The sequence below is a fragment of the Haliaeetus leucocephalus genome, unplaced genomic scaffold (assembly GCF_000737465.1).
Source record: "Haliaeetus leucocephalus isolate CR32 unplaced genomic scaffold, Haliaeetus_leucocephalus-4.0 Scaffold616, whole genome shotgun sequence".
Taxonomy (NCBI): Eukaryota; Metazoa; Chordata; class Aves; order Accipitriformes; family Accipitridae; genus Haliaeetus; species Haliaeetus leucocephalus.
In genome coordinates this window covers 5728171-5745216 of record NW_010973052.1, presented here as the reverse complement: position 1 = coordinate 5745216, position 17046 = coordinate 5728171, and positions in this window count along the sequence as shown.

The window sequence follows — 17046 nt, the reverse complement described above, 5'->3', positions numbered from 1 at the left end:
ATCAGAATTATAGAATCATTTAGGTTAGAAAAGTCCTTTAAGATCATCTAGTCTAGGATGTCTAGGATTGCCTTATTAAGAAAAAAAAACAGTTGAACTGTCACATTTCATTTATACTTCGGGCTTCCCCAATATCTCTTCTGACTTCTTCACTGAAGGTCAGAAGAATTGTGCCACGGTGGTGTGATGGCTGAATAATCTCACTGCTGATGGTTCAAAATTATTTCCAGTATTGCTAGCATGAAAGGCTTAGGTATTGTGAGTGGGTACACAATGGGATTCTCCTCATCAGACATAGACTACTGTACTGTGTTACCCACCTCTGGTCGTCTACTTCCTTCATAACTGATGAAGAGCAACTGGTACTTGAGTGATGCAATTAGTGTCATCCCTTAAGAAGACTTCAAGTGAATTTACCTTAAGATTGACCAACTTACGGAAGCAAGATTGATTAGTTGAGGTGCAGATATCTACCTTATGAACCCTTACTGTTAGGTCAGGTGAACACATGACATGGCTTTCATTAAACAGGAAAAACAACATTTAAAAAAATGTCTGGTTAAGTAATTGTCCAGACCCAGCTGTAAACTTCTTTTGGGGGAGTGAGGGGAACAACTACGTTTTTTCCCCAGTGTGAGCCACTAGCCGAATATGAAGTTTAAATATTCACTTCTCCACTTTTTCTGTGTTTAAACATTAGGCTGTGCATTAAAGCATCTCAGAGACATGGTGTGCTCAAGAACACTCTGCACTATTCATTTGTCAAACCTATCCTATTGTACATATTTCTAATGCAGCTACTCCCACAGCATTGAGCTGAGAGAAACGCTTATCACAGTGTGGCCCCACTGAGATTCCCAATATGAATTCTGACCTTAAGAAGCCATGTGAAAAATCCCACTATGGCCCCAAGAAATTCTGAGAGATAATTTCAGATTTAAATAGGATGAAAAAAGAAATACATTTTTAAAAAATTGGTTAGAATTCTGTCTCTGAAGAAGGCCTGATGGATGAGTACTTGGACCATCTCTGAGGGCAGTAGAAGTTACAAAGGATAAAGAATGAGTAACAGAATACTGAAATCCTTCTTCCTCAACCCGTGTTTTGGTAGAAAAAAAATCAGTCTCTTCTTTTCCAGCTAAGAATACCAGTTCAGAGCTACCACCCTGGTATTAGAAGAACTGCAGTAACTTCTCCAAGTTTGTAGTAGATCTCTAGAAAAGGCCAAATGTTTGTTTCAGGCCGATGCAGATGTGCTGAGGAGGGCAACTGGGGAAGAAAAGACTGAACATGTCAAGTCAACAAAGATGCTCATCATTTACATTTACAATTCTCTATCACTTGAAAACAGAGATCATCACTAATCTGGAATGATAAATTTTTTGCACTCAGTGGCTAAAGTTTACCAGAATGACTGGACCCTGGTGTGAGGCCATGTGTATATAGTTGCATGAAGTAAATAGCCTTTCTGGAGAGGAATTTTGCACTCCCTGCTTCCCACACATTTCTTAAAGTTGGTGGTTTCTTGTTAAAAAAAAAAAAAAATAGAAAAGAAGCAGTCAAAATCTGACACTCCCTACTTACCTGATGTGAAGCTGAAGTGAGAGGACCACAGGTCAGGTTAAAAGCATACAATACCCAAAGCCTGCACTAAGACAGAAAAACACTTATTCCCATATAGGTGGATGGCTTCTTGACTGGTCCTGAGCCAGTACCCACTGAATAAAGAACACGAATTAAAACAACATGAGATAAAGGGCCAGATCTGAGACAAGCAGCTTAACCTCTCCAGCGGCTGGAGGACATCACATAGGAGAAGACCGGTGGTTATCTGCAATGCCAAAACTGCAGTAACATCTATGCATATATTGCTACAAGAAAGGCAAAGAGTATTGGTTTAAGCAGGGATAAAACCTTTTGCTGTACAGAAAAAAGAAACAACCCACAGCTCTCACACACCAAGTCAAAGTTCATATATAAACTACCCTCAAAGCATTGCTTTGTCCATTGGTCTATTAACCACAATGGAGGGAGAGGAAAAAAAACTCTCATAATATGGTCAATTAGTTTGTTAGCACCATGTTTGAGCAGACAACTCCCTTCTGATGTGATGCCAGTATTTTTCCAGTGAAGAGCTTCAGTTTGTTAGGCTTTTTAGAAATACCAGTACTACTTCTGATTTCTTGGGACTGTTATTGTTTACAAATAAAGCAACATGATTTTGCTTACATGGATGTCCTGGTTTCAGCTGAAATAAAGTTTATTTTCTTTTTAGCAGCTGGTACAGTGCTGTGTTTTGGATTTAGGGTGAGAAGAATGTTGATAACACACTGATGGTTTAGTTATCGCTAAGCAGTGTTTAGACTAAGTCAAGGACTTTTCAGCTTTTCGTGCCGCCCTGCCAGCAGGGGCTGGGAGTGCACAAGAAACTGGGAGGGGACACAGCCAGGACAGCTGACCCAAACGAGCCAAAGGCGTATTCCACACCATACTACGTCATGCCCAGTATATAAACTGGGGAAGTCGGCCAGGGGACACTGTGGCTTGGGGATTGGCTGGGCATTGGTCAGCGGGGGGGGAGCAACTGTATTGTGCATCACTTCTTTTGTATATTTTAGTAGTAGTAGTAGTAGTAGTAGTAGTAGTAGTATTTTCCCTTCCTTTTCTGTCCTATTAAACTGTCTTTATCTCAACCCACAAGTTTTACTATTGCCCCCTGGATTCTCTCCCTCATCCCATTGTGGGGAGGGTGGGAGGGTGGAGTGAGCGAACGGCTGCGTGGTGCTTAGTTGCCGGCTGGGGTTAAGCCGCGACAATGGAGTTTAACGTCTTTGAAACCAAGGAGGCAAAAGTTTTGCTCATAAAATGAGGGAACCAATTGCACAAGACATACCAGCCCAGACTTTTTTTGTTTTTTTCAGTTTTGGACACAAAGCATTTGCAGCCTGTCTTTGAGATTGACACTACTGACATTACTCTTTCAGCAGCAAGAGGACATCTATGAATTCTCCAGAAATACCCCTAATAATTTCAGTCAAGAAATTAATCTGAAGAACAGGAGTTAAGTGTGGAGGAAGACTATGAAACAACTGCAGAGAGTACAGTCAATTTAGTAATGATTTGCTGATTTAAAGAATATTTAGAGAATGTACTTTGCTATATTTTGTTTTTAATTTTATTCAAGAAATTCTTTCCAAAGGTAACAAGTTTGTTGCTTGTGTTGGCTGAAAAAAAATTACTTCTGTAGCCAGAAGCAAATTATTCAAAGATTTTTTCTGGAGCAGATAAGAGAGTTTTAAAACGCCAATAGGAAAATCACAAAAATCACCTTAGCCATCAAAATATTCAGGGCTTTGTCCTTACAATTCAGCATAGTGCCTAAGCATGCTATCAGATCAATTGATGTGATAGGCAGTATTCCTCTTACCTCACTTTGGGCTTCTGTGATATAGATTCGTTTTTTTTCCTACAGCTCTGTTCATACCAAGATGCAATATCAAATTTTAATTTAACAAACCATGTTCTCTTTTCAAAAATCATGCCCACTAAGACACAGAACCTTGCTCTGTTGCAGTCCTGTAAACTGCAGTCCTCCAGGGTTTTAATATCACAACTGTCCATGTAAATTAAGTTTTATGTGTTTGCTACCATTCAAAAGCTCTGCAGATTATCATCTTGTTGTGTGACCTTCTCCTGAACCTGTTAAAATAATCAGGATTTTGATTCAAGTAGAAAAACAAGATGAGAAGTAGCTCCACATATTTTAGAGCTTTCCTTTTCCTCAATTTCATGTCAATTCTCTGATTTTCATAGGGGAGAATTTGAGCAGTCAATCTTCCAATTTGGTTTTTTTGGGGGGGAGTGTGCTGAAATCAGTTTACAAAAAAGGATGGAATGCAAAACAATCAAATGGACCCTCAGAGAAACTCCCTCCCCCAACACACACACACGTCAGATGTGGCAAGTGCAGATAACTATCCTCATGGACATCAAGAGGAAGAAGCAGTTAGCACATCCTCAATTTGTGGAACTGGGAATTTCACCTCACTTTACCAGCCAATGGTATAGCACAGAGATTGCTCCAACCTTCATCTAAGCCTAGAGATCAGCTAGACAAGAGAGCATGAAACTTTGGAATTAGACTCATACTTATAATCAGGATGAAAATATCCATAAATTAAACCAGAAAACTTCATCTTCCCAAACTAAGACTATAAAAATGCCTGTATATTGAAATTCCATCAGTTTGTCCGCAATGCTTAGGATTACTCAGAAAAAATGGATTTTATTAATTTTACTTAAATTTTTGCTGTAATTGCAGTAGAATACACAGCAAGAGTCATCACTGACTGGCCCTTCAGTGGACGTGATGTGACAGAATTCATGAATTTCTGACAACAAAAAGGTTTTAATAGCCTTCCCCCCCAAAATACTACATTTTGAAATAAACACCTCTATAGATAGCAAGAGTAAACAAAAATGAAATACAAGTTAATAAATGAAATACATCATTTCAAGAATTCAGAAACTCTTTGCGTGTTTTCAAAACTTGCAGACATTTGATATATTGGAAATAAAAGAATGAACTAAAAATACCTAGCAGAATAGTAAAAGCCTGTTTATACTTCTTGTATTACCCTTTACTTTCTCCTGCAAAGGACAGTAGTGTAAAGCAAATATCTCGATGGATTTTCAGCATTCACATACTCCAGATATAGGAGATACACTTGGATGATATTCTGCTCTGACGAGCTTTTGATGTCTGCATGAGAAAACAAGGTTGGAACTAGCATTTCTACACCTTCATACAGATAAGATTCAGATAGACTATCAAGAAAGAACATCTAAAAGGTCTTCTAATATTTAGAAACCTAGGAACTGACATTTCTTGCTCCCTCTTTCCTTCACTTACAGCAGAAAAAGCAAACAAATAGAATAAAATTTCTTTTGCCCAGAATGAGTACTGAGATGCAAACCTCAACACATTTTTTTCCCCACATGTACATAATCAACAAGTCATTTCTTCTGCAGTAAAAACTGTTTGAAACGTTGCCTCAAAAGCACCGCAAGAAAGGCTGATAACACCCTTCACCATTTTAGAGGCAGCAAGGACCGCGCACACTCAGTGCAGTTATCACCTAGGAAACAAACGATTGCATCTTATTTTTGGCATAAGGCTGTAGGTGTACGAAAGATCTGAAATACGCTCCCACACAGTGCTGAACTCATTCCTCATGATGCCAACAAGAGTAATGAGCGGAGCCGCTGGGAAGCACCTCCCAGCAGTCGCCAGAGAACCACCCACGGGCACTAGACGTGATGTCAGGGCTCCTCGCCGCATGAATTCCCCAGGAACACTCTGCTACGGCCGGCATAACGCACAAGTCAGGCCAGGCAATCATAATAGGTTCTTCGGGGCTGAAGATCTCCTAATAAAATCTGCAAGGCACCCAGAAGCAGCGTGCATCAAGATGTAAAAGCATTCAAATGGATTTTAATGAAACAATTAATTTAAGTGCTCTTCAGATCTTGATGTAAATTGCCTCTGCATCACAGCATTACAGCAGGTTGCTTAATAAATTGATAGATTTTAAGGCCAGAAGGGACCATTATGATCATCTAACCTGACTGCTTGCATAGCACAGGTCAGAGACTCTCACCCGGAAATTCTGTAAGTAAAGCCCATAACTTTGGATTAAGCAAGAGCATCTCTTCCTGAAAGCCTTCCAAACTTGGTGTAAAGACTTTAAATAACAGAGAAACTATCTCAGTCCTAGGTAAATAGCTTAATGGGGCATTATCATAACTCTTAAGGTTTTGCATCTGATTTTTAATCTTCACTTTCCAGATTTTTACCCAATGTGGTTTTTCATGCAAGCAGCTTGCAATGTAATTGTGACCTACTTGGAAAGAGCTTGATTGTGAAATCACGTGCAGCTTTGCCCATCACAAAGTACATACATACAATTGCCTTTCCCTCTTTTTTCTTTCTTCCTGAAAAGCCACCCTTACAACATTCCTAAGACAGACAAGCATGTCCTTACCTTTCTTCTGTGGATCAGCATCATTCTTTCCATCTGCTACATGTAAATATTTGCCATGAAAATGTAGCTTTTGAAAAACAAACCTTTCCTTTCATTCTGGTGTCATTACACAAGATTTTCCTAAAAGGGGAATGTCTGCAAAGCAATATTAGGCATAAATTTATACAGAAATTGATATTTTACACTGCCTTTCCATGTGTACGTGTTTACTGCATAGTAACAGAAAGGTGATTAACTCTGATTTCAAAAAAGAATGAGGTCATGCAAGATTATTAATGCACTACATGTTCACTTTACCTCTTATTTCACAGTTGCCTCCCTCTGTAGACAAGCACAGAGTGCAAAATGATGTCTCATTCTAATTTGAACACACATACATTCAACCTCATTGACAGCAGGAAAGATCACTTGTGATTTATACCTGGAAAGGAAATGAGAATGACCTCTTCCAGAGGGCTGCACATTAAATGGAATCATATAAATATGATGGTTTCGTTAAATCTGACAGAGTAATGCCGATATGTACCATTTAACAATCTAGTCTGCCACCATTATGGTTTGTAACATTCATCCTATCTGTGCTGTGATGGTCCATCTGCTAGCACTAAGTTTTTCTCTTTGTCTCTACAGTGCCTGGCACAACAGGGTCCATGGTTAGGGACATATGCATGTTACTATAGCAGAAATAAGAAATGCTAACCATAGTTTACTTCAATGGGACTCAGTGTGCACATATGGTCTGTCCATATGGAGCTGATTTCAGGGTGGGTTCCTTTATGTGAAGAACCTCATGGGTTCATCGATAAAAAGATGAACTTTTCAAAAAGGAAAATAAGTAGAGAAGCAAAAAGTAAAGCTGATGGCCAGAGGCCATAATATTCTTTTTCCTTTTAAATTTCACAAGTTAAAAACAAAGAAAAAAATCAACCACCCAGAAATTAAAATCCTGACTGCCTAGATTTGAGTTGCTCATTAATTCTGGATACCACTTTGTGTCGCATAATGTTAACACCATAACCAAGATGTATGCTAATAGAATTAATAGCTAAAAGAAATGATCGTGTGTTGGTGAGGGCTGCTTCTGGTTTTGAGCAAAATAATGGATAGCTCTCTTCCAGGCTGATAATGTTTCACAGCTTATAAACTACTGCTTGGTAGGCTGAGGTTAAAATGATCATCTAAAAATTCCATGTCCTGAGACATCTGTGAAATGATTTCATCTTTCCAAAGGAGAATGCACACAAATCAATGTTAATTGCAACATTCATATTTCTGACTTAGTCAAATGCCTTTAAAGCTTGATGATAACAACAAAGCTGAAATCAGCAAAGAGAATGTAGCAAACTGGAGCCGAAACAAGGACCAAGTGATAAGAAAGCAGAACATTTCTGGTATCTAAGCCACCACTTTGGAAGGCTCTGTCCATTGAAAACAGCTTGACCTCTTCCAAAACATCTATTTTTGCAAACAGCTCTTCAGAGAGGCTCTACAGCATGGTTGCCAGCAATCCTGTTGCTTCAGTGCTAGGTCTGTAATGAAAGACACCACAAAGTGAAGATCAAAAATGGTATTTTTACTCGGACAACAATGAGTTCTCATGACGTAAAGGCTACAGGATGAATAACTAGAGCTCTGTAGGTAAATTCAAAGAGGTCTAAATGTATGTAATGGGTCACAGCTAAACTGCCTGTCTCTGCAGCCTTTATTAACATTACTGTGAATTTCTGCATGTGGCTAAGCGAAGAGCAGACCCCAGAAGTCCCATATTAGGACTGTATTTACTCCTATAACTACTGGTATTTGTTCATTTTCATTTTGACATTCTGAAGTCAATGTTTACAGCAAACTGTGTTATCCCTCTTGCTTTTTTTAAAGTAATTATCTTAAGACTGTGTTAGACTGAAAACAAGTCACACATTCTTTATTCCTGACTCAGATTTTCTTCCTAGTCCCTTGTCTACGTGTGGCTCAGCAGGGTTTTTCTGGAGCTTCTGTCCTTTACATGCAGTTTTCAGGAACTATCACTTTTCGGGTACAATAGCTCCAGAACTGGCCACCTGCTTCTCACCCCCAGGCTGTTCAGCCCATATCTGTTTTCCACAGAGAAGCTTGCATGGGATACTGGGAAGGGGGAAGATGTGGAAGACACTACTATATTATTTTACATGTATGTGTGTCGTAATAAGTTCAGGACTGCCCCAATTTCTTATTGACTTTTATAGTTATAATATTTAATCTCTTGTTGACTTTCTGCCTTTGTAAAGGAGATGGATTGTAAAATGACTCCTCTACAGTAGCCAGACTCATAACACGTATTAGGTGAAATGATCTATTACACAGGCTACAGCACTTTAAGACTGGAAGTGTCACTTTGTAATTAAAGTGTCAGAACAGCTGGGAAGATTTATAAGAGTGATATAATGAAATTATTATTCTGAGGTTTGTCTGTTTCTTGTAAATTTTGTCTGCCACTGGCATGTGCTTTAGCCCTGCATGGGCTTTCCAAGCATAGTTTCAGGGATTAATGTATGAAAAATTAATGTATCAATCTTTGAAAATCAGATTAGCAGGATAAAATAATAATAACATTGTCAAAATAAGAATAACAGCCTGGCTTCCCAATGTGTTAATTCTATTTTGTAGGGCTCTGAAGACATAGCACAGGTTTAAATGTGCTATGCCTTACACATAACACTGTTGGATGTAGCTGCGTGCAGATTCATCTCGCCCAAGGGAGTCCTCCTGTGGAGCACAAGCTAAAAGCATTGAGGACATGGCCAAGCAGAGGGAAATGTGAGTTCACAAATGGTGATGCTTATTGCTCACGATGGTGCTTCAAAGCCACACAGGTAAATAAATTCAGCCTGCAGAATTTCCTTAACGGTTTTCAAACTCTGCTCTGAGCTGCTCTTTCATGCAGCTGAACTCCAGTTCAATGTACATGTAAACACAATATTCGACCCATGTAGGTACTACAATGTACTTCTAAATGCCTTTCAAATACACAGTTTATTTTTCACTATTTATAAACACTATTTGGTTTTGTGGCTAATCAGATAAAAGTGACCATGACCTTATTCGGTAAGATTCTGTTTCAGTTCAGGACTCCCTCGTTTAGGTATCACTACAGAGGTATAGATACAGGAGCTGGGTGTCTAAGTTTCTTCCACTTCTGCTGTGGAGATGTAGGGCGGGAGCCACTTGTCTAAATATAGATATCTGCTTACATCTGGGACAAAACGGGACTTTGAGACTGCACTGGACTGGCAAAACAGCACGGGAGGTGAGGGAGACTTGCACCTTTTTGGATTCTGAGGTGGGACACTATTGGGACATCCTCAAGACTCAAATGTCACTAAGTGCCTACTCTTCAGTGGCTGAATCCCTCTCCTAGTCAAGGTGTCTGGTGGCACCTGGAGAGATGATGAATCCTACAGGTAGATTCCTATAGCCCTATCCAGTTGCTCAGGTAAGTGGCATCTAGAGCCATTCGAGATGCCTAAGATTATTCCACCAGGTTCCCAGCTGCCTTGTCCAGAAGGTGCCAGTCTGTGTGGTGGTGTATCTTTGAGCCCTCTCCATCTGAAATGGCTCAAACATCTACGTTCCTGAGCTAAGTCCCTGTCTCACCTCTGACGCCTCCGTGGAGATACCTGTATGCAGGTATCCAAATTTATGCATCTTAACTCCTAAAAGAAATTGTCTCTGTCAGACACAACTTGGGTTTGAATTGGTTTCACCTTTTGCTTTTCATGACGCCACACAAAGCCTTTATATTCTAAAAACAAACATTGCAAGAAAATGTCAAAATAAAGCTGTTTTAATTTGAAATTTAGCAATTTATAAAATATTTTGCACATATGAGTTTTCCTCTGCGTGTGTGTGTTTGTTCTGATGCCAGATTGTGCATCTTCAGATCTTTGAACAGATATTTAGAAGACGGCAAACCATTTTTTCATTATCTGGTTTGATCACTCCAAACCAGAAGCAAATTCAGCTTGAATTCAGCTAAAAGACTAAGAGGAAATTAAGACAGGTGAAGATTTACTTTGAGTAATTTTAATAAAATACATGGATTTTTCATTTTAAAATGACATTTCAGGCTAACTATCAATAAACTAAAATAAAATGAAAAAAGATTAAAACCTTTAGATAAATCATGTGGTAAACCCAAAATGTAATGAGGGGTTTGGATTTTTCTGTGAGAAAATGGTACTTTTTTTTTCTTTTTCTTTTGAACTACAGTGATTTTTTTCCACTTTGGGAAAAGTGGAAGAAGAAAACTGTACTGAAGAAAACGATAATTATTATTATCCAAAACCCAAACTGTAATATGTATTAAAATGGGATCAAGAATGAGGATACTCAGTCTTCTCTACATTGCTATATTTTCGGACAAGACTGTTTCTCCTTCCCCCATTTTAATTGTACTCAAAAACCCCTCCTTTATCCCCGTACAATATGTGCAATAATGCTAAGCAAACTCTGAAAATTTAATGGTTCTATGTTTTAAAAAGTGGCAATACAGCTATTATTCCATCTCCTACATTCCCAAGAAGTATATAGCAGCTGCAGAATCCTTCTCAAAATTCCTGATTACTCCTTGGTTCTTTGCAAAAGATGCAATTTTTTAAAATTAGGACTAGACATTTTTTTCACACATTGTTTAATGCAAATGTCTTATTTTCATTTACACAATTTTTATGTCAACCAGTATGACATATTCTAGATCTTGCAAGCTTTAACATTTTCTGCCAATGCCATCTTTCACAATATAATTTTTACTATATTAAAATTTGAAATGTCTGTGACATATTCTTATTTCTGCCAAAAATGCATTTTAAAACTTGGATTTCCAGTAACTGGAAAATCATTTTAGTTAATAAAAGACTTGAAACACACCATCAAGTTGATCAATAAAACAAACAACCCCTCTGGAAGATTACATTTTCATTATTTATCAAATACTAATTAGTTTCCAAGTTTCTCGGGATTTTTTTCTTCATTTTTCACAATTCTTTTAAAGTGGGCTGTTTGTCAATGGGGAAATAATCTGGGAAATACAGATTATCCTGTATATGTACGTACTATTTGTGATATAATACGTGATAATATGGTTATGTTTAGCAATATATTTATATATACAAATGTAAATGTGCTGCAGACTCTCTTTACAGTAAATAGTAAGAAATAGGCGCTTAGAGCATGCAGTTCAGATCATTATGAAGTAGATGTCTGTAAAGGTCATACGGATTGCAACTAAAATTGTCCATTTCTCTCCCTTGATTATAAAAACCTGGAGTGACATACTCAGATGCATACTTCTGCAGTGCTATTTTTACTTGGTAATTTTTGAAAGTGAAAAAGATTTTAACAAGTAGATACCCCAAAATTTTGCGCATTCAAAATTATTAGCCTCTAAGAAAAAAAAAATGTGTTATTCATGACTTGCCATCAAAAAGGAGGGGGTAGAAGTTGAGGAATGGAAATAACATGCAGGAAGACTTTTCCTATAGAATTCAGCCTGAAAACCTTCAGCTGTAATTCTCAGCAAGGAAAAGACTTGAAATCAGTCCAGGCATGATTTTCAGCTTGGCACGCGCTGAGATATCCTCTTTGTTTGTAGTTTCCATAGTAATTGCATTCCGAAGTCAACATATGTATAGCCTCCTTTAGTCAAAATCGGATATTTTATTCTAAATCATTCTGCTTTGCATTTTCAGTAATGTTTTTCTAGAAGGGGAGAAATGCTCCATGTCATGTATTTGTCTATATATCTGGTAACATTGAACTTTTCTTTCCATTTATAGAAAAGATACTGTTCACTGTTAGAAGCAAAGGCTACATATCTCTTAATATTGTTTCTATTTCAGAAGGTTGTCCAGAAATATAATAAAGACTACAAAACAACTGATACTGCAGGAATCTGTCTTCCTCTGATTTACTGATTTACTGACTTCCTCTGTCAGTACTTAGAATTATATAGGTGACACAGCTCACATTTAAAAATTAGAGCATTTATTTATCTAGCCCACTTCTTTGTAAGGATGGCCTGTATAAAATTAATGGAAATTTATCAGTACAGCTGAAGAAATGCATAGGCAAGTTCATTTTTGTGATAGCTGTCTTTGGCAACTCAATCAGCAGCTCATTCAGGGCTGTTTTTATTTCTGTTGCTTTTAAGTAATAGGAAAATGTTTCAGTGAAGCTGAATACAAAACAGTGCCATACCGGTGGGCAGCAAACGGCATCTTTGCTGGGTTCAAGGACTGCTCAGGCTTACTCTGGTGTGCCAACGCATGATTAAATGCAGGGTTAAAGATCACCTTCCTTACATCTCACCCTGCTTCAGATGTCTGCGACTAGGCTGGCCACCTTGTCTTTTCTTTGTAGTGACGGAGAGAAATTGGCACTTTCTGAAAGTGATTAAACTGAACTATCCTGGTTATCTATTTTAGGGTGAAATGACTGCACTCATGAGTTGCTGGCATTTCCTCTGAAGGAAGCCCACTGTTACTAGCTCAGGTCTGGACAACTGAAGTTAGGGCTCCACTTGGAGTTTCATTCATTTGTATTTACTCATTTATCACGACTGCTATATAAAGCTCTGCATATGATATGTCCTGTTTCACTATTGGTAGGAAGCAGAACAGCAAGTATCCCACCATTTTTCAGCCATGAGTCAATATCTGTGTGTTTAGACTATACATAAAAGAATAAATAAAGATGTAATTCATCAACTGTCAAACACAAAAGACTTGAATACTTAAGCTAAAACATCCAGTGTCAGCCACATCTCACCAAATTTTAGATTTCTACAATGTAGATATCGTACAGCTGAGTAACCTCAACTCCCATAATAGTAAACAGAAAGTAGTAAGTACTTCATTTAGACTATTTTAGGTATTTGCTTTGCTTTAGTATGAGGTAATTTACATCCTAAAATTTTCTGCTTCACAGAATCACAGAACAGAATGGCTGAGGTTGGAAGGGGCCTCTGGAGGTCATCTGGTCCAACCCCTCTGCTCAAGCAGGGCCACCTAGAGCCAGTAGCCCAGGAACGCATCCAGATGGCTTTGGAATGTCTCCAAGGATGGAGACTCTGCATCCTCCCTGGGCAATCTGTGCCAGTGCTCAGTCACCCTCACAGGAGAAAAGTGTTTCCTGACGTTCAGAGGGAACCTCCTGTCTTTCAGCTTGTTCCCACTGCTTCTGGTCCTGGCACTGGGCTCCACTGAAAAGAGCCTGGCTCTGTCTTCTTTGCACCCTCCCTGCAGGTATTTATAGACATTGATGAGATCCCCCCCGCCCCTTCTCTTCTCCAGGCTGAACAGCTCCAGCTCTCTCAGCCTTTCCTAATAGAAGAGATGCTCCAGTCCCTTCATCATCTTCTTGGCTCTTTGCTGAACTCTCTCCAGTATGCCCATGTCTCTCTTGTACTGGGGAGCCCAGAACTGGACACAGTACTCCAGGTGTGGCCTCACCAGTGCTGAGCAGAAGGGAAGGATCCTCCAGTAAGTTCCCTCTCCAGTAGCTTCTCTCCCGTAACGATAAATCAGTCCAGATAAGTAGCTCAGATTCAGGTATTTACATTTGATTAGAAGAATTCAACATATAAGGTGGGCTCTCCATTGACAACAATGAGGTTTATCTATATCCTTCTCCTTGGAAGATTTTTTCTTCATCACAGTTTAGTCCATCAGTGAAGGCAAACAGTTTTCCTGCACATTGAGCAAAGATAACTTATTGACTGAATAAGGAGTGAGACAGATACTTGCTGGAAATGTGACAGGTTCATATGTGACAAGAACGATTTTAACTCTCAAGCTAAACTAAATAAGGAGATGGAGAAACTGGCAATGATACTTCCATCAGTTCTCTTCTGCTTTATCTTCATGAAAATGAAATTTTGTTATTGTTGTTAGCTTTGCTACAAATTCTCAAACACATTAAAAATAGGCTTTGTGTGGCCTCGGGACAGGCTGCTTTATTTCTCTCAACCTCATATTCTTTATCTGTGAATGAAGGCAAAATACCTAATTATTTGTCATTCCAAAACATTAACCATTTTCAGTTCTCTGGGTGACATAAAATACTCAAAGCTTAAAATGTTCAATATAAAAACATACCGATCACGCTGAAATCAATTGCATGCAAGGACAGTTTAAAAATGTGGCATGCCTGCAGATCGGTCTGGTGGTTATTAGCTTTTCTTTGTCCTGTCCATGTAAATAAGTCTATTAATAATTTAGCTAATACAAACTTTGGCCAAAACCAAAAGAATTTGAGTTACCAAGATTCAGTAGATGGTCACTGCAATGGACTTGCCGTGTATTGTAGACTACTAGGCATATTTCATGAATCAAACAGGTACTGTTGCTGTGAGTTTTTTAATTAGTACAAATTTACAAGAATTATCTTTGGCCCAATTCCACTGCAGTTAATCAGAGCACCTTAAAGGTGCAAACTGATTTGACATGTCAGGGTGAAAGGACTAGCAGAGTTCAACCCCGAGTTTTTAAGCATGATACAGGAATCAAGGGGCCATGGTCTACATTAGAGAAAAGTTCAGATAAGAGACTTTATCACCGCTTTAGTCTTTAAGATGAAGGAGCAGTGAGGTCCATGGCATTGACCATTTCTGATAGCAGTTTCACAACCTGCATAAGTGATACTGATCACGAGAAAGAAGAAAGCAGGTTTAGTGAGAGTGAGGGAGCTGTGCTATCACCTCACTGCTATTACTACATAGCTCCCAGGAACAGAGCTTGCACGGGGCATGGGGACTTTTAGTGAAAGGAAGGAAGAATATGCCCCTTTACTCCCCGGATAACCCATACGAAGAAGCCTATATGCTAAATGCAGTTGCAGAACCGACATACTTCTTTGAGTAGTCGAATTCTATCCATTAAACTTCTAACATGCAAGGCATATGAGAAATAGAAAAATCAGAAAATAAAAAAAGTTATCCATAAAAGTAACTCCCCTGCAAAACACTAGTTACCCAAATAGTAAGGCTGAAGTCCAATGTTTTTCAAGCACTGAAAGATAAAACAGGAGCTTTGCCCCCATGAAATGAAGACATTCCCAAAAGTAGAGCAGAACTGACACTTACTGCTAGTTCTGGGAGATCCCAAAATATCAGACCTAGAAAACTTGAGACATCACTCCATATAGAAAAGCTACAGGCAAATGTTTTTAGGAATTTCTGAGCTTTATATCTTTTCCATTGGGGAATCTGGTATCAGCTCATGGCATTGAGGCAGTGTTTGCTTTTAAGCATGATGTGCAAAACAATCACAAAATACTCAAAAAATAGACTCCTCAAGAAAGGATTCATACAAAAGGGGTTGAACTCCAACTCTCTCTTCATTATTATTTGCTCATTTTTGGTGTAAGGGGCAATTAAGATTAACTATATGCACACTGTTGGTAACTTTCACACTGTGACCCACTTTCAGTACTTCTTTCATGCTGTCCTCACCACTCCTTAGTGAGGAAGCCATCTTTGGTCTCGCTGGTAGGCACATGCTATCAGGACGAACAATATTGTCCTGCAGTTTCCACGTGCTTAAAACCATTTTACCTAACGTAATATTAGGTGTGGTTTTGGTTTTTTAGTGGAAGACCAAGTTCAAAATAAACTTGGCTGTATTTAATGCTAGATCACACTAAAATTTACTAACATGCACAAAGCTTCTTCTAGCAAAACTTTTTTTGTGTCTGACATTAAATTTATTTTAAAAGTCTAGTAATGCATTGTTGGTAGTGTGGCAGTCCAAATCTTTGTAAATGCCCAGCTTTGCATTGGTGCAAACCACTAAAATTTCACTGTCACTGAAACAATATTTTACTATAAAACACCAATTTGCACCAGCTTGTTTTCCCTAACCAGCAGCATACACACACACAAAATAGCACCTGTGCATTTATAACGTAGTCAGATACTTCTTGTGAGGAGATAGGCGTGTGCTTATTGCATCTGGAGATGAGCAAGTGGGTGACAAAAAGATTTTAGCATAAGCACAAGAGCTTTTAGCATTTTTATGTGTTCTTATAAAAATGTAAGGAATGGTATAAAGTTCCTTTTGGGAACTCACTCTGAAGTCTTTGCTTCTCTCCCCTCCCAAGTGATCTGCCAAATCACTGCTCTGAGAGCCCAGTCAGTCCTTCACACTTACTGAAATTAGCCTTTCCTCTCAAGACTTCCAATGTTTTACTGGATTTGGTTTTTTGACTAAAACATACTCTGACAAAAAGATTTTAATGATAAAATTACTTAGGCCAAGTCCATCCCATGTGACTAGGAATAATTTAAGGTTAATTTAAACATTCTAGTCAAGAGAATCTCTTACACTTATGTTCAGAAATACTAAGTTTATTTCTTCCTAAATAAACCAATTTAATTTGTCTTAGTTAATAACATAGTACTCTGCACAACTAATGCATCACTTGCTTTTCAAACTATTTATTTTGGTATCTTCTACATGTATGATGTCTGGCTTGGGGACAAGAAAGGAATTCCAGGAACATACCTGACCATTCATTTCTTTCAAGTGTCTTTCTAGATGCATGAGTTCTCCCAGGACAAATGATGCACAGATAATGTTTACAGTATCTATTTGAATAACCTTGAAGAAATCTGTTTTGTTGGCCACAAAATCTATTTTTTTTTTTCATCCAGCTCTTTGCTTTTTCTTCTGAAAAGTTGAAAACAGGCCTACTTTTTAATTTGTAAAATAAACCCCAAATCATTTTGCATTCTCCTTTCTAATTACTCCAGGATCCTTGCTGGATCAAATATCAAGTTGATACGTGCTGTAATATTTGCATGCTCTGCAGTAGAGACCAGGAACTGCCTGGTGGATCTGTGCTAAACATACCACTGGCTGCAATGGAGCAATATTTAATCTGCTTTTGTCATAGGAACGGTCAAACCAAAGGGTTGTGTCGTCCAGTGTCCTGCCCCCACAAGGGACTATGGCAGATGCACTGTGGGTCT